Source organism: Petaurus breviceps, unplaced genomic scaffold (assembly GCF_028583685.1).
Source record: "Petaurus breviceps papuanus isolate PSGF00001 unplaced genomic scaffold, PetGlider_PUasm1.0 185, whole genome shotgun sequence".
In the NCBI taxonomy this organism is placed as follows: Eukaryota; Metazoa; Chordata; class Mammalia; order Diprotodontia; family Petauridae; genus Petaurus; species Petaurus breviceps.
In genome coordinates this window covers 9,973,143-9,990,968 of record NW_027185797.1, presented here as the reverse complement: position 1 = coordinate 9,990,968, position 17,826 = coordinate 9,973,143, and the positions used below count along the sequence as shown (strand labels likewise).

General features: G+C 43.0%; 1 protein-coding gene and 1 long non-coding RNA gene across 11 annotated transcripts in view; both read left to right on the top strand.

The window, feature by feature from the left end:
- The first annotated feature begins 1,180 nt into the window (after positions 1–1,180).
- On the top strand, positions 1,181–11,342 carry LOC138161449 (uncharacterized). Its single transcript, XR_011168361.1, has 3 exons — positions 1,181–1,267; positions 7,449–7,552; positions 8,946–11,342. It is a non-coding gene; the product is annotated as an uncharacterized lncRNA (long non-coding RNA).
- A 1,531-nt stretch (positions 11,343–12,873) lies between these two features.
- Positions 12,874–17,826, top strand: part of TBC1D5 (TBC1 domain family member 5) — a 630,316-nt gene continuing 625,363 nt past the window's right edge. For 5 of the 10 annotated variants that reach the window (XM_069088442.1, XM_069088439.1, XM_069088451.1 and 2 more), the window contains exon 1: positions 13,302–13,500. The gene's annotated coding sequence lies outside the window, so the exon portion shown is untranslated. Of the gene's footprint in view, positions 12,997–13,185; positions 13,271–13,300; positions 13,501–17,826 lie in introns of those variants that run through there. The other 5 variants (XM_069088443.1, XM_069088444.1, XM_069088446.1 and 2 more) reach the window with 4 other exon arrangements.

Sequence of the window (17,826 nt, the reverse complement as noted above, 5' to 3'; positions counted from 1 at the left end):
TCTCTCTCTCTCTCTCTCTCTCTCTCTCTCTCTCTCTCTCTCCCCCCTTCTCTCCTTCCTCCCTATCTTCTAATTCTAAATCTGTGACCCTATTGGAAATCTCTGAATGATGGACTCACAGAATTTTAGAACTGGAAGAAGCTTCAGTCCTTGTCCAGCCCTTAATACCACATATCTAACTGCCAAGTGAGTGGGAGTCTGTTGGCTCCTGAATATATCCATTCCATTTACAGATGACTCTTCTATTGTTAAGAAACTTTCCCAGACATCAAACCCAATCAGCTGCTCTGCCCCTCCCATCCTTTACCATTCCGACTTCTTCCTCCAGAGTAAAATTGAGCAGATTCCTCTTTCATATTCCAGCCTTTCAAATAACCTGAAGACAGCTGCACTGTCCTCTTCCAACCACCTTTTCAGGTGAAGAGTTAGGGAAACACCCTCCAGGGGTCTCTTGGTAGATTGTAGGGGGTCTGTGACCCCACATGGGAAAACATGACATCTTTACTTTCGCTAACCTCTGGCTGAAATTCAGCATTTCTTTCAATTATTTGCAAATATACTTCATCTATCAGTCAGTCAACAAGCATTTAGTCAATGCCTATTTGTATGTGGTTTCATGGATAGAGCTCTGGGCCTGGAGTCAAGAAGACTCATCTGCCTGAATTCAAATCTGACCTTGGACACTTACTAGCTGTGTGACCCTGGGAAAGTCACTTAGCTCTGTTTGCCTCAGTTTCCTCATCTGTAAAATAAGTTGGAGAAGGAAATAGCAAACTTTTGTTTTGTTTGTTTTGACACAAACCAGTGTCTTTGCCGAGAAAACCCCAAATGGGTTCAGGAAGAGTTGGACATGACCAAACAACAATAATAAATTTTGTACCAGAAATTATGCTAAGAGCTAGGGATACAGAGTAAAGTAAAAATTCTGCTTCTGCTCTCATGGAGCTCACAATCTATAAGGAGACTATGTAAATAATGACATGCAAACAAGATATAACTAGGATAAATTGAGAGCAGTCTCAGAGGGAGGGCACTAAGATTAAGGGGAACTAGGAAAGGCTTCCTGCAGAACGTGGAAATTTCACTGAAGCTTGATGGGAGGCAAGGGAGCCAGGGGGCAAAAGGGAGGGAGGGAGAGAGTTGCAGGCATGGGAAACAGCAAGTGAAAATGCTTAGGGTTGGGAAATTGAGTGCTTAGTGTGAGGAACAGCAAGGAGCTGCACTGATAAGCTCCTGGGGGTGAGTAAGACATAAGAAGACTGGAAAGGTAAGAAGGGTCCAGGTTATAGAAGGCTTTAAAAGCCAAACAGAAGATCTTATATTTGATCCTAGAGGAAATAGGGAGACACTGCAGTTGATTGAATGAGGGAAGAGAGAGAGAGAGAGAGAGAGAGAGAGAGAGAGTGTGTGTGTGTGTGTGTGTGTGTGTGTGTGTGTGTGTGTCAGAGAGAGAGAGAGAAGGAAAGGAGAGGAGAGAGAGAGGGAGAGGGAAAGAGAGAGAGAGAAGAGAGACAGAGAGACACACACAGAGACACAGAGAGAGAGACAGAGAGAGAGGTAGAGGGAAAGAGAGATATGGTGAAACTTGGGTTTTAGGAAGATCAATTTAACAAATGAGTAAAGGATGGTCTGGAGTAGGGAGAGACTGGAGGCAGATACCTCAGCCGCCTCATCAGCCAAAGGTTAAGTCCCCTTCTTCAGGTTTACACTTCTAATTCCTCCAACCAATCCTTCTGTAATATGGACTTCAGGCTTTTCACCAACCACGCCAAATGCTTTGGTGAAGTTTAAGTAAACCACAGCATTTTCCTAAGGTTACCCTGGCCTGGACTATTCTTGATGCCATTCTGGACCTTTGCATTTACTGCTTCTCCTTCTAGTAGATCACTAATTGGTTCTTCAATATGTTCTAGAATTTACCCAGACACAATTCAAACTCACTTCCTCTAGTTCACACATTCCATTCTCTTTCATCCTTTAAAAAATGGCCTAACATTTGACCTTCTCTGGGTTTTCTCCACAATCCTTTAAATGTCACTGATAGTGCAATCTCTCCTGCCTGCTAATTCTTTCCATACTCAAGAACCGAGTTCATTGGTGCTAGCTGACTTGAATTCCTTAAGGAAATCGAGGATCTCTTTTTACTACCTCCTTTACTCTTAAGCATCAACTTCCTATTAAGTACTTTCCTTCGGTCCTTTCCAAGTCAAAGGTCATTCTCTTTGGCAGAATAAAACTAGAGTAGGACAGCTTTGCCTTCTCATTGCTGTTAGTCACCATGGTCCTACCCACTCAAGCATCAATGTTGTCCCTTCTTTGATCCTCGTCTCTCACCTATTATAAAGAAGATTAATTGCTTTTCTGACAACCTCAGCTCATCCTGAATGTTGGCATTCTTACCATCCTTCTTATAACACTGAGCCACAATTTTGAATTCATCATGCTACTGAACATTGTTTCCATCTTCTGCATATTTCTGTCTTTTAAAAATCTAATTTTTTTTTCTACTGCAATCTAATCCAACAGTGGTGGTTCCTTAAGTGCCTAGCATGTGCTAGGCACTGGAAATGCAAAGGCAAAGTGAGAAACCATTCTTGTTTTTATGGAGCTCACATTCAGCTGGAGGTTATAGCAGAAATTGTCATTTTCCTCTTCATTAGAATTGTTCCTCTTTTCATATAACGTATTTCATTCTTGAACGATTCCACCCTGTCTTAACCTGACTTCCTCTTTCTATGGGGTCCTATCTATATCCTTCCTCTGAAACTTTTGAAATTTAACCTCCCCAAATACGAGGTACATTTCAGATTATGCCCAGCTTTCATCTTCTCTAGCACAAACTCTATGAGAGAGGAGTTATATTCCCTAAGGTTCCCAATCATTTTCACCATAGCAACCAATTCTTCCTTGTTGTTGAGAATCAGATCCAGAATAGAATTTCCCCCTTGATGATTCCTCCACCTTTTGTTGGATTAAATTATCATTAAGGCAAGTTAAAGGATTCCTAGCTGCTGTGCCAGGCATATGATCTATTTCCCAAACTCCATATAACAATTTTCTATTTTTGTCCAAGTGGTATCTATTATTTGGAAGGCCATTACGTAGAAGACAGATTGTTTATACTTATTTTGCTTGACTCCCCTAGAACAACTAGAAGGGATGGGAGTAAAGAAGAGGGTTTTGGATTGATTTAAGGGAGGAAAAACAATCTCCTAATAATAATTACCCCCAGAGAGGGATAGGCTACTTGGGTTCCCCCTTCACTGTAGACCTTCAAGCAAAGGTGGGATGACCACTTGTTGGTTATGTTTTAGAGAGAATTCTGAGTAGCATCAATTTAAAGCTGGAAGGAATCTGAGTATATATAGCTCAATCCACTCATTTTACAGATGGGAAAACCAAAACCAAGAGAAGTAAATGGTTTTCTCAAAGTCATACAGGAAATGAATGGCAAAGCTAGGATTTGAAACCAGGACCTTGGACTCTAAAATCATCACTTTTCCCCCTGTACCATGCTACTTGTGATTTAATTCATTCAGATCAGTTTAGTGCTATCCCATCCTTTTGTATCAACACTCCTGGCTAGCTCCTGGCTGAATTCTGAAATTCTTTCCAACCCTAAGATTCTGCAATTCTGTGACTTTTCATTCTCTACTTTGATGTCAACCATATTCCTGTTTAACCTGTGTTGCCTGTTTTAGGGAGGAGAACATACCTCCTACATGGGTACTTTGTTTCTGTAGATTTGTCTTTTCTGTATACTTGCCAGCCTAACCACACCCGAGCCCAGCCTCTGATGAGTATCTAGTTCCTGACCCTATCACAGGTTGTGACCTTGGCTTGAGACTAGAAACAACCAGATGAATATTCAGGAAGCATTGCAAGAGGCGCCCCTCCCCTGGGTTTTAGCACCAAGTCAACGCAAAATTCAATGTAGCCTTCACAAACAGCTGTGACAATTCTTGTGCATCATTAGGAGCTCCAGTCTTCAGGCACTTTGCTTATATTATCAGAGTGTTGCAGATTGAATATGCTCTTGTCCAACCTAAGCTCAGTGATAATGCCCAAGACATAATTTCAGAAGGCAGCATTGAGCATTGTTGAAAAGTTGATAATAATGCACAGTGGTCAGTATGAGAATAAGACCTCACAGTAATAAATGCACTTGATACTTCTCCTGTATTTATGACTCTTGACATTATCTCCTTGTTGAATAAGCAAATCATATTTTAAAATGTCTTTGGACATTCTTTTCCACATACCGACAGAATTTGTAGGATCATATATTTCAATCTGGTAGAGTCTTTAGAAGATAGAGGCACTGGGTCTGCAGTCAGGAAGACCTGAGTTCAAATCCTGCCTCAGACACTTCCTATCTGTGTGATCTCAGTAAGTCACTTAACTTCTGCCTCAGTTTCCTCAATTGTAAAATGGAAATCATAATACCTACCTTATAGGGATTGAATCAAGCCAAAACCTTTGTCTTTGTGCAACTTCTGCACATCCCTTCTAGTTATAAGGATCAAATGAGAAAATACTTTTTAAAAGTGCTTAGTACCATGCCTGGCATGTAGTAGGTAGTTAAAGGAATGCTTATTGTCTTTCCTTAGGGATCATATCGTGAAACCCCTTCATTTTATAGGAAGAGAAATTGAGGGACCAAGCCCTGGAGAAATTGAGTGCCCCAGAGTCACAAAGTAACTGGCAGATTGTTGTTGTTCACTCATATCTGACTCTTGGTCACCCCTTTTTGGAAGTTTTCTTGGCAAAGATACTGGATGGTTTGTCATTTCCTTCTCTGACCCATTTTATAGATAAAGAAACTGAGGCAAACAGAGTTAAGTGACTTGCCCAGGGTCACACAGCTCATAATTGTCTGAGGCTGGATTTGAACTCATGAAGATGAGTCTTCCTGATTCTAAGCCCAGTGTGCCACCTACCTCCATGGGCAACTGGCAGAGGCAGGATTTAATCTCTGGTGGTAGATAGCATCTTCCTGAATCCAGAGGAAGAACTGATAGCTAGAAATATGTATAGGATGATTTTACATGTGTGTATACATATTTGTGTCTAATGGTAGTCATCTCTAGGGTGGGGGTAGGAGGGAAGAAAAAGAAAGAAAAAGAAGAAATTTTACATAACTTTATTATATATTTAAGAGGAATAGCAACTTTTACATAATAGATTTGCAGTTTCATGTACAATTGTTTATTATTATTATTATACTATGTTATGGAAATGTGTATTTAATTCCATAAATTGAAAACTAAATACATAAAAAAATTTAAGATTAAAAAAAAAAAACTCTGGTGGCAGAATCATAGATTGAGAAGGAACTTCATACACCATCTAATCCAATATCCTAATTCTCCAAGAGGATTTGCTGATTCCATAAAGAGGAGCCCTGCAATGCTTTGTGTTGTGTCTATAGAGGGAGATGTGACTCCTGATTGGCTGGGAGAAGCAGAGAAAGAGAAGAGATGTGAAGAAAAGTCAAGGCTCTCTTGATCCAGGGATGTATGTAAAATATATATTTGTTTCAGGTGGTCAGAGCCCTGTCTGTTGGTCTTTATTTCCCGACTTGTATTTTCTCTGAAGTTCAGGGTTCTGACTTTTCCCCTGAACTGGTGAATGTAATTTAAAAAGATTGTTGATCCCTTAAACAGCTATCTTTCCTAGTAAAGCAGATCTAAGAACCTGTGCTAGCAGCCATCCTGGGTCTGCCAGTGTGGTTGTCTTTTGTCAAATAAGCATATAGTGGGAGGAAAAGCTAAAACGGCTGAGATTAAGTTAACCTTACCCTCCATATCTGGATAGAACAATTCCCTAGAGCAATTAGGGGGAAGTAGCTTTTGTCCTAATTCCCTGAATATCTGATGTGTGGTAGATACAAGATGGAGGGAATGATCGCCCAGTCACATGAAAGTGGAATTCCATTCTGCCCAAGAAGTAGAATGGGACATCTCAGGTGGATCTACAAATCTTTGTTACATATGAATTGTTCAGTCCTTGGTTACATGGTATCCCTGTCACATATAGGAAATTGAGGCTCAGAGGAATGAAGTCACTTGTTTAAGATGACAAAGATAGCAAGTGTCAGAGCTGAGATTTGAACCTAAATGAATCAGTCAGTAAACATTTATTAAATTCCTATTAAGCATCAGGACCATGCTAAATGCTGGAGGAAAAGGATATTTAACCAGGATTCTGCTTACGGCACTTAGCTTGGTGGATGTGTCCTCCCCTTCCCCTTTTGTTCCCATATGGAAGCTGGTCTGGTCAGTAAGACATGGTATGGTGACATCTGTTAAGTCTGAAAGGTTCTGACTCCCTATAGGAGTCTTAGGTGACCAGGAAGCCACATCATTATGGCTGGAGGCCATAATACCTCCAAGGAGGTACTCGGCAAAGGACTCAACACAGGAGATAAACCCCCTCGAACAATCAAGCCCAGGGGATAGTGCTGTCACCTTGGGGGGGGGGGGACATAGTAGTTTAACACTAGAGGGAGGGAGAAACCTGGAAAACATTGACCCTATCACAATGGAAAATATGTACAGGTTCGATTATAATTCAAGTTGACAAGCAGGCTTTTATCAAGTACTCACTTTGTGCCAGGCAGTACTCAAAGAAGGGCAAAAATATGGTCCTAACCCTCAGGGACCTCACATTCTAACTGGGGAGGCAACACAAAAATAACTATGTGTGTATAAGATAAATTCAGTATAAATGGAAGGTAATTCTAGAAGAAAGGAACTGGGAAGTAAGTCCTCCCATAGAAGGTGGGAATTGACTTGAGTCTTGAAGGAAATCAGAGGGCATAGAGGACAGTGATTGAAGAGGCACAAAGTAAAGAGATAGAGTATTGTGTGTACTGTGAAAAACTAGCAAGAAGCATGTGCAGAGGAGGAAAGTGAAGACTTTCAGGAAGGGGGCCAGATTGTGAAGGAGCTTAAATACCAAATTGAAGATTTTATATTTGATCCTGGAAACAATAAGGAGACATTGGAGGTTTTTTGAATTGGGGAGTAACCTTCACTTTAGTCTTTTTTTGTTTGGTTTTGCTTTTTTGGAGGGGGGAAGGCAGGGTAATTGGAGTTAAGTGACTTGCCCAAGGTCACATGGCTAGTAAGTGTTAAGTGTCTGAGGCTGGATTTGAACTCAGGTCCTCCTGACTCCAGGGCCAGTGCTCTATTCATTGCGCCACCTAGTTGCCCCTAACCTGCACTTTAGGAAGATCAATTTGGAAGTTGAGTGAAGGACTGGAGTAGGGAGAGACTTGAGGGAAGAAGACCAATCGGAAAGTTGTTGAAATAGTCCATTCAGTGGTTGAGTGGACCTAAAATGCTGCTGCTGCTGCTCCTCTTCCTCCCACTAAACAGTTAGCATTTATATTGTATTTTAAAGATGTAAAGACCATTGTGTATATATTGTCTGATTTGTTCTAGGTTGGTGACTGCGTGACCAGAGAGATGGGGACATATGGGAAAGACGCAAAAAACAAAAAAAAGAAGCAGTGACATTTGACAACAGATTGGCCTATGGCACGACTGTGAGTGAAATGCTGGGGATGACACCAAGGCTGTCAGTGACTGGGAGGATGGCAGTGTTCTAGACAGTAACAGAAAGTACTAGGAGAAAGCTGGGCTTAGGCTTGGGGGTTGGGGCACGGAGGTACATAAAGGTCTTTTGCACAGGTTGTTTTGAGATGCCCATAGGATATCTAATTCAAGATATTCAAAGCACAGGGCAACTAGAGCTAAGAAGACTGACTGGGGCTAGATCTATAGCTTTGGGAATCATCTCCATAGAGATGATAACTGAAACTCTAGGAGCTGATGAGACTACCAAGGGAGATAGCACAGAAGAAGAAAAGAAGACAGTACAGAATAAAGCCTGGGGAGGTACCCACAGTTAGTAGGTATGACCTGGATGAAGCACTAGCAAAGGAGTAGTCACACTGGCAGTAGGAGATCCAGGAGGGAGCAGTGTCATGAGAACCCAGCAAGAAGAGAGAGACTGTCCAGGAAGAAAGGTACATGCTACAGAGAAGCCACTCAAAAAGGATGAAACTGAGAAAGAGCCAACAGGTTTGGCTAATAAGAGATCATTGGCCACTTTACAGAGGGCTTTGTCCTCTTTCTCTGTCTCTCTCTGTCTCTGTATATCTGTCTCTCTCTATTTCTCTGTTTCTCTCTGTCTCAGTCTCTCTCTCTCTCTGTCTCTTTCTCTGTCTTCTCTCTGACAGGGATGAGGACAAAGGGGGTAGAGTATGATGACCTTTCCTTCTTCACTTAAATTTTGCTCTGGCCTTGGAGGTTTTTTGCATGCCAAACAAAAAGGATCATAGGGCCAAAGGGAGTCTTAGTGACCCAATCTGCACGTGGCTCACCCAGGATTTAGGGTGGGGTGGGGGCAGGATGCTCAACATGTTTTGGGATGCAGGCTCACAGTAAGGGATTTCAAGTGAGTTAAGAAGAATTTGACAACCCTGATAAATAATTGTTTAAGATTCAGGGCGTTCAGTCTGTACTAGAAGAAAAGATCAGACAAGTACTGAAAAGAGTAGGCTTGATTTTCAGCTAGGGCATTCCGCTGATTTTTATTGTTTGCCTGGCTAGGTTTGGTGGCTCTGATTCAGCTGTGCATTGAACTTAAGCTTGTAAATAATGAGAACAGTAGTAAACCCTTAACCATAATATGCTAGATTAAAATAACGACAGCATTTTCAATCAAAATAAAAAGTTCTAAAATGTATAAATACAAACCATGGATGGTTTTATTATCTCAATAATCTATTTATTTCATTAATGCCAAGAAAGGACATACTTGGGGAAATGTTTTAATGAAAATACACTCAGAGAAATTAGGCTATGTGACCTACATATAATGAAAGACGAGATATGTGGAGTCTGCTGTTCACCTGTTTCTTTTTCTCCTCACAGACATCATCCTCTTGAATTGCTCTGCAAGTATCACATTCCAACAGCTGATTTCTACTAACTAGGTGGCTAGAGAACTTTTCTTACTCATTGTTCCAAAATCCTGACGGTCCCCATGGGAGTTTTTCCTGGCACACTGGCACATGCTTAAAAAGCCTTGGCTTGGGCCACTGTGCTCATTTCTCCTCACTTCTGGAGGCTCCTTAGCAATTTCTGTCCACTGGGTATTACCCAATGCTGTATAAATCAATTCCCAATTAACTGCCTACAGTTACTTGCATTGAAGAATAACCTGATGGGTGGCCACCTTCTCCCCTCCACTTGTGTCTAGGGGTACTTTCTATCCCTTTGCTTGGGCTTAGCCATCGCCATTCCCTCATTCCCTCCTTATGATGAAGTGCATTCCAGTGGGTGACATTTTCTGGTCACCAATTGGGTTCTGACATATTTATTCTGCAGACCCTTATTTACATCAACCAATAGCCAGAGCTTCAGTAGCATGGTCCAATTCTACCTCAGAGGCCCATTGCAGAAGAAATTGTGAAGTTTGATTTGGGTGACTTCTCAACACCGTTTTTTTCTCCTCAGGGATGCTTGTTGCCATCCCCTCCTCCCCCATCAAAAACAGTTTTTAAGAAAGAATTTGGTTAATTTGTTCACATTAAGTTATACATGATTATTACGGCTTTCATATTTATGTTTCAACATTTGAAAGACTAGATTATGGGAAATCTTTGAGAACTGCTGTGATTAAAAACAATCCTTCAATCTGTGACCTTCCCTAAAGTAGTCAGACAAGGCCTTGGTTAACAAACATCAACAGAATTGTACCCAAAGTCTTTCCAACTTAGAATCATGTGCCAAGGTTTACACTTCAATGGCTCAGGCTTTGAGAACCCAGGACTCTCTTTGTGCCAAGGATGGGACAGCAGGGGAAGGCTTCAGTCAAGGATTTTCATATTTCTAGGGGACAATCTTATTTAAGCTAAAGGTTGAATGTTTAAGGGAAAAAATTCACTAAGCCATGTGAAGATCTGGGAATACAAACACTCTCAGGAAGCTTTTCAAACTTGTCCATTTCATCAGCGTGCCTACGCGGCTTTGGACCAGCCTCTTACCTAAGAGGAGGCAGCACAGTAAAGCAGAATGTTGAATTTGGTGCTAAGGACCTGGGATCTACGGACTTAGCTCTGCTTCTTACTAGCGATGCTCCTGTGCTTTTTAGCATGTCTTCAGCCATGTTGTCAAATGCCTTCAGTGAGGATGTCAGCTACCGCACTGACGGTAAATTCTGCAACTTGAAAAGGCTACAAGCCAAGACCAAAGTGGAGGGAGTGCTGGTGTGTGATTTTCTGTTTGCAGATGACTGTGCACTCGAAATACAACAAAGTAGGGATACATTCTCTGTTGCTTGTGCTAATTTTGGCCTAACGATTAACACCAAAAAAACACAGGTGCTCCCTCGGCCACCACCATACCACAGATACATAGAACCATCAGTTACAGTGAAAGGATGGATAAATTCACTTACCTTGGTAGTGTGCTTCTAGAGATGTACACATTGATAATGAGGTTGAAGCATGTGTTTGGGAGGCTCCAAAGGAAAGCATGGGAGAGAAGAGGTATTAGACTATCAAACTGAAGGTCTACAGAGCCATTGCGCTGACCTCGTCGTCTTATGCCTGTGAAACCTGGCTAGTTTACCAGTGCCAGGCCAGGAAACTGAACCACTTCCATTTGAATTGTGTTAGCAAGATTCTGAAGATCACCTGCCAGGATAAGGTACCAGACACTGAGGTCCTTTCTTGAACTAAAGCTTGCCAAGCATTCAAACTCTGCTTCAGAGAGCACAACTCCAATGGGCTGGCCATGTTGTTCAAATGCAAAACATGCGCTTGCCAAAAAGACTGTTTCATGGAGAACTCACGCAGGGCAAGCATTCACATGGTGGCCAGAAGAAGTGCTACAAGGACACTTTGAGGTTTCTCTCAAGAACTTTGGAATTGATTGTGTGACTTGGGAGACAGTGGCGCAGGACCCCGTCGGCATGACGTGCCTACATCAGAGAAGGTGCTGTGCTCTATGTGCAAAGTGGATTTGAAACAGCTCACAGGAAACAAAGGATGCACAAGTTTGGAGAACCCACCCCAAATGTTCGCACCGACTATTTGTGCCTGAGCTGCGGCAGAACATTCCAGACTCGTTGGTCTGATCAGTCACAGGGGGACACATTGAACCTTGCCTCTGACATAGAGATGTCATTTTGGTCCTCTTCTAGGGACAAAGGACACCAACCAGCCACCACCACTAGCGATGCGGTCTTGGTCAAGTCTGTTGTTGCTGAGTCATTTTTCAGTCCTGTCTTTTGGAGTCTATTACCTGATCTGTAAAATGAAGGTGGTTGGACTATTTTGCTGCTGTTTTGTTGAGTTGTTTTCAGTTTCTTCTGACTCTTACTGACCCCATTTGGGGTTTTCTTGGCAAAGATATTGGAGTGGTTTGCTTCTCCAGCTCATTTTACCGATGAGAAAACTGAGGCAAACAGGGTTAAGTGACTTGTCCAAGGTCACACAGCTAGTAAGTATCTGAGGCCAGATTTGAACTCAGGTCCTCCTCACTTCACCCAAAGGTCCCTTCTAGCTCTTAATCTATGAACCTGGTTATTAGTTTGTCAGTTTTCATTATCTGCACAAGCACTTCTTTTAGTGATGATCAATGTTGACTGCATTAATATTAACATCTGCTAGCTTAAGAGGCATCTAAGAGAGCCATCAGGATAGTGAGGAATCCAGGAAGTGTCACCCTGTGCCAGCCTCGGGGTTGAAGATGCACAGATAGCATCGAGGAGGGACAAGCAGAATGTGAGCAGGGACAGGGTTAAACAGAAATCGAAGTCTGCAAGGTTCAGAGGCTGTCATGTAAAAAAAGGACAGCCCTATTTGATGTGGCTCCACAAAGCAGAACTACGCCCACTGGGAGGAAGATTTCAGCTTAGCACAAGGAGGAACTGTGTGACACATGATTACTCAAATGGCGTTTCACGGAGCACTTGTGTAAAGAGAGACACCGAGAAAGAGTGTCAGTGTTAGCTTTATTTCCCCTCTAAAATAGTAAGTCACTTAGGATTCATTTCCGCAATTTTCCTGACTGGAAAACTGACTTTTATCTTTGTGAACTTCCTCTTTGAAAACTACCAAGTCAACAAGTATTTACTCATTCACCACGTGCCTGCCAGGCACTGTACAGAACACCAGGGATACATACAAAACACAGTCTGTCTGCAGGGAGTTTGTGTTTTAATGGGAAAGACAATTACAAAACACTACCTACACACAGGGGTAGCTAGGTGGGGTCATAGTACAGGGGGTGGAGGGTAGAGCCAGAAATCGGGGAGACTCATCTTCCAGAGTTCAAAAGTGACCTCAGACACTTAGCTGTGTGACCCTGGGCAAGTCACTTAACCCTGTTTGCCTCAGTTTCTCCAACTGTAAAACAGGGATAATAACAGCATGTACTTCCCAGGGTGTAAAATGCTTATTCCCTCCCTCTCAGGCCCAGGTTCCTTCTAGATCTTGGATCCCATGGAACATCTATAAGGACTCTGCTGTTGGCAGAATGCACTCATCAGCACCCACGTGGCAGGACAGTACTTGCTATTCAGGGAAGCTGGGGCCAGAGGGAGTGTGGTGAGCCAGGAACCATGCTAAAGGCTGGGGAGACAGACAAGAAAGTCCCTGCTCCCCAGGGGCTCTCGGTCTAGGGGGCACAACTGGCTAATATCCATGCGCTAACAAGCTGTGCGCAGATAGTCAGAGGCAGAGGATGGGAAAGGCTTCTGGTAGGAGGAGGGATTTCGGCTGGGAGCCAGAAGGTAATGGGGGTGGGGAAGGGCGTTCCTGGCGGGGGGCACAGCCTGGGAAAATGCCTGGAGGCGGGGGTTGGAGCGTCCAGGCACAAGCCAGGTTTGCTGTCTCTTGGACCAGCGTTGGAGCTGTAGATGGCCACTGTATTTTTAGAAGTAGGGCTCAACTGACTACTTGATCTCAACAACGAGGTACTAGTGAACAAGGCAACCACCGAATTTCGGGATTTGGAAGTGAGACCCACGCCCTCGCGGTCCCGGAAGCGCTGCGCGGGAAATGAGCCGGTCCTGGCGGTGCGCATGCGTGGTGGAGGGGGCAGGCAGGGCGGGGGCGGGGCGGACACGCGGCTCTCTCCGCCTTCTCCTCGTTGTGACTCCGCCCCCACCTCCGCAGAGGGACCGGGCCGTTCGGCGAGGGTGTGCGCACGCAGTCTTCCGCGCCCGCTCGGGATGCTGGTGAAGCGTGGTAGGCGGGGCATACGAGCTCCCGGGGGCGGGGCCGGGGGCAGGAGGAGGCGGAGGCGCGAGCGTGGTCACGTGCCCGCCGCCGCCGCCACTTTCCCCCCCAGCCCCCTCCTCCCTGTTCTCTTTCAGGTCGGGCCGGGCCGGGCGGGTTCCTCTGGCGCCCCAGAGAGAGGAGGGGAGGAGGAGGAGGAGGAGGAGGATTAGCGGGGAGCGTGAGCGTCCGCTGCCCAGGTAAAGCCAAGGACCGGGGCGCTGCAGGGTCCCCGCCGCCCCCTCCCCGCTCACAGCCCTAGAACACAGTGAAAGTGGCCCCGCAGTCCGGCCCGGCGTGGGCGTGCGTGCGTGGGTGACACGCTCCGCAGGGCGCCCGAGGCCTGTGCCAGCGCCCCGGCGGGGATCAGGGAGGGCCCCGAGGGGGCTGCTGGCGCGGGGGTTGGGCGCGAGGGCCCGGGACGCGCGTGAGCGTGTGTGGGTGACCCACTTACGCCAGGGGGAGGGGGCCTCGGCCGGAGCAGGTCCGGACCTCCTGGATGTCAGGTGCTAGGGAGCGCGCGGCGCGTGCGTGTCCTGCCCCTGCGGCCCCGCGCCCTTGGCGGGCGGGGGGAGGGGAGCCGCCTACCTTGGAGAGGCAGGCACGGGAATGGTGTGCCCACTGCGGAAACACCGGAAACTCCCACGTCCCTCGGCATGGAGGACCTCCCCCTTGTGCAGTGCCAGTCACTCACGTGTGTGGGGGCTCTCTTCTCAAACTTATGCCAAGTTTTCATCCTTGGGGTTTTTTTGGATGAACAGTACCTAGGAAAGCATTTCTTTCCCTCGGGTCATTAGGTTTTATCGGAACTTCCCTTTCTGAATTGAGGCGATGTCAGCAGTGGAAGGAGGCAGTGGACCTTGTGGTCTCCAGCTCTGGCACTTCCCCTGGTAAACTTGGGCCAGTCATTTAAAATCTTTGATCTCAGTTTACGCTCTCTGTAAAATGACAAGGGTTTTACTAGATGGAGGAAGTTACATTCAGGTATAACCTAACAGCTTCAGTTTCATCCAACGTAAAATAGAGTCAATATCAGCTACCTCCTTACAGGCTTGTGAGGTATTCTCTGTAAACCATTCAAATGAGACAATGTATCATTCAAGTAATAAGCACCTAACATATGCCAGGCATTTAGAAGGCAGTGTGCGGAGCTCTGTTCCTGGAGTTGGAAGACCTGAAATCAAAAGTTGCCTCAGACACTTTCAGCCTGTTTCCTCGACTGTAAAAAAAAAAAAAAAATCCTACATCACAGGATTGTTGCTAGGATCAAATTAGATAATTAGTGCAAAGAAAGAAATATTGATGCACTTGGATTCTACATGAAGCATAAGTAAAATCTACGGGTTTTAATGCATGACCTTAACAAAAGGTCGCTTCTGGCTTTATGTCTTTGGTTCTGTGTATTTGCAAATGGTGCTGCTTTCTAGAAGGGGATGTACCAAAACATAATTTTATGCTTTTTTCACGTTAAGCTTACAACCAAGTGCAAATCAAAACTAACACATTCCATTTTACTTAAGCAGTGTTGCTCTCCTAGCTCCCCTTTATGTGTTGTCATCCCTCCTTAGAAAGTAATCTCATTGAGGGCAGACACTTTTTTTTCCTAGTATTTGTATCCCAGTAATAAGGGCTTCCTTCCTTCCTTCCTTCCTTCCTTCCTTCCTTCCTTCCTTCCTTCCTTCCCTTCTTCATTACCTCCCAAAATTGAGTCTCAAATCAGATAACATGAACAAAACTTTGCAAACCATAAAGTGTTATATAAATGCTACTTGCTGTTATTAAGTTGGAAGGTTAGAAATAATTGTAATATTAAGAGCTAGTTCTAAGAATATTTTAAATAATAATAATAGCTAATATATATCTTGGTATGCCCCAGGTACTTTACAGTTATTATGTTATTTGATCCTTGCAACAATCCTGGGAAATAGGGGTTATTACCTCCCCCCCCCATTTTACAGATGGAAAATGGAGGCAAACAGGTTTAATGACTTGCCCAAGGTCACACAGCTAGTACATGTCCTAAGCTAGATTTAAACTCTGGTGTTCCAATCGATAGGTCTAGCACTCTGTCTACTGTGCCAGCTATCACCATCCTTGAGATGCTATTCCCCAAGATAAAAAGGCATGAATAGGATGGGCTATGCACTGGGGAGTGTGCCACTGATAATCCCAGATGCCTTGAAGGATTCATGACATAGACCATCCTTTTGGATATTTGCTATTATGTCTCCTGTGATGATCATTTTTTCTTACTTTAATAACTATATAACAATTCCAATGTGGAATACAAAAGTGAGGGAGTTGTGTTAATAAATACAGTAATACTGGGAAACATCTTTGAAAAAAGTCTGGCTGAGTTGGTAGGGCTGAGGCTAGTTTTTGAACAGGAGGGGACTTGTAAATAATTGGTCCTGGGGCCTTGAGTGGGGGAGCTCCCTTGCTTGGTCTATGAGCCTAGTCTCCTGGTAGAAGAGGTTGCCAGGCCTGTCCTTTTGGCTTCTGTCACTAGATGGGAAATATCTTGGGAGAGGGGAAAGATTCTATCTAGTGTGATCTTAGAAGGTACCACTGAAGACAAGAAAGGAAGGAGGGAATTCATCTTGGAACATCTATGCCACTTCTTGATCTAGTAATGAAATTTCTGAGGTTTGTTATTGGATTGAACCTTCATTTATAGAGGCATTACTATATATAAAAGTATTCAAAAAATGAAGCCATAATTAAGGTGTATCTTCCTTCTAATTGGAAGTACTACTTCCACAAATTAGTGGTAAGCATAAATTTTCACATTTTTAAAAGCTATTTTAGGGACAGAATTAACACAGTTTTTATACAGATAAACTATTTGTACTTTTTGTGTTATAGATACATTTTATATATCTATTCTTTTGCTGTTCTATACCTTGCCATTATTGTTAGGTTTTTTCCTTAACAATATTTTTATGATAATTGTAAGCAGTATCTTTGAGTCACATTGTTCTTATAGTTTTCATAGAAGAGATGAAAAAGAATGCTCTTAAAGTCTTGTATGGTTCAGAGTTATCAGTCTTGGGGTAGATTGAATCCTCATTTCATATGGTAATTAAGCAGAAGTGGGAGAATAGGAAGAAGAAGATTAACTATATTTTAAATTTAGAATTTGTCATTTCCCCCCCTCATTTCCTTCCCAAGCAAAGATGAAGAAATGAAAACTATACTTGGCATTTTGCACTTAGTAGATGTATGAAGAGTCGAGTGAAATTTACAAAACTTTTTCCTGTTAGCCAGATTATTTTTATTTTTATGCTGCAGTGGAAGAGGTAAAGGCATTTTCTAGATCTTTTATCTCTTCCAGCCTGTACTGCCACTCCCCTAACCACTGTTTACAGATAAATGAAATTCATTTAACGGTAAATAACTGTTTACCGTTAAATGAATTGTCATCACATATATACCCTCTGAGTCTCCTGGTCCATTCACTTCCATTTATTTTTCCTCATATATTGTCATAGTGTATATATACTTTGTTCTCCTGGTCCCATTATTTACATAAAGGTTTTTCACATTTTTCTAGTTTGTATTCTAGTATTCTATTACACGAATGTCCGTTATTTTCTTCTTTTTAAAAAAATTCATTTACCATTAGTTTACAACATTCAGTTCTACAAGTTTTTGAGTTCCAAATTTTCTCCACCTCCCCTTTCTTTTCTTTTCTTTTTTTTTTTTGGAGAGCAATTGGGGTTAAGTAACTTGCTCAAGGTCACACGGCTAGGTTTTTTTTTTTTTTCTGTGTGTGTGTTAAGTGTCTAAGGCCGGATCCAAACTTTGGTCCTCCTGACTCTGGACTGTGCTGCCTAGCTGCCCTCCCCTTTATTTTCTGAAAATAATTTTTATTCAATCTGTTGGGCACCAAATCATCTGTGACTGCCAAATTAAGAAAAAAAAAGACTACTAAAATATTACTTCTTTTCTTACCTATTTTCTTCATTTATTCTATTTTTAAAAAACTTTTTAGAGAAGTCTAGACAATAGCAACAATAATTAATAAATGGAAAGTTCCTTGAGGGCAGAACTCATCGCATCAAAATTTTTCATTTCCCTCTGTACCCAGTATAGTGTTTTATACACCACAGATATTGCCACATTGATCAATATTGACGGAATGGTTGATAGCAGAGTAAAAAAAAATTATGAAAAGGTCTTTCAGATATCAGGCATATATTTCTTTTTGTTATCATTCAGAAAACCTGAGAACATTCAACCAGAATTCTCTGCAGTCCCAGGTTTCTTTAGGGCTCATCAGAGGGTCTCTGGAAATATTCTAGGCCAAGATGTTTTTCCTTTTTCAGTTCAGCTCAGCATCTCACAAAACATGTCTGCCATCAGTATGACCTTATGGTGGGGGACTCAAGCATACAGATATCAACAAAACAAATTCTTTGCTTTCAGACCACCTTTTCATGTTCTGTAAGGATCTCAATTTCAGCATGTTCAAAGTGAAACTCAACTTCTTCATTAAACTTCCTGTTTCTCCAAACTTCCCTATG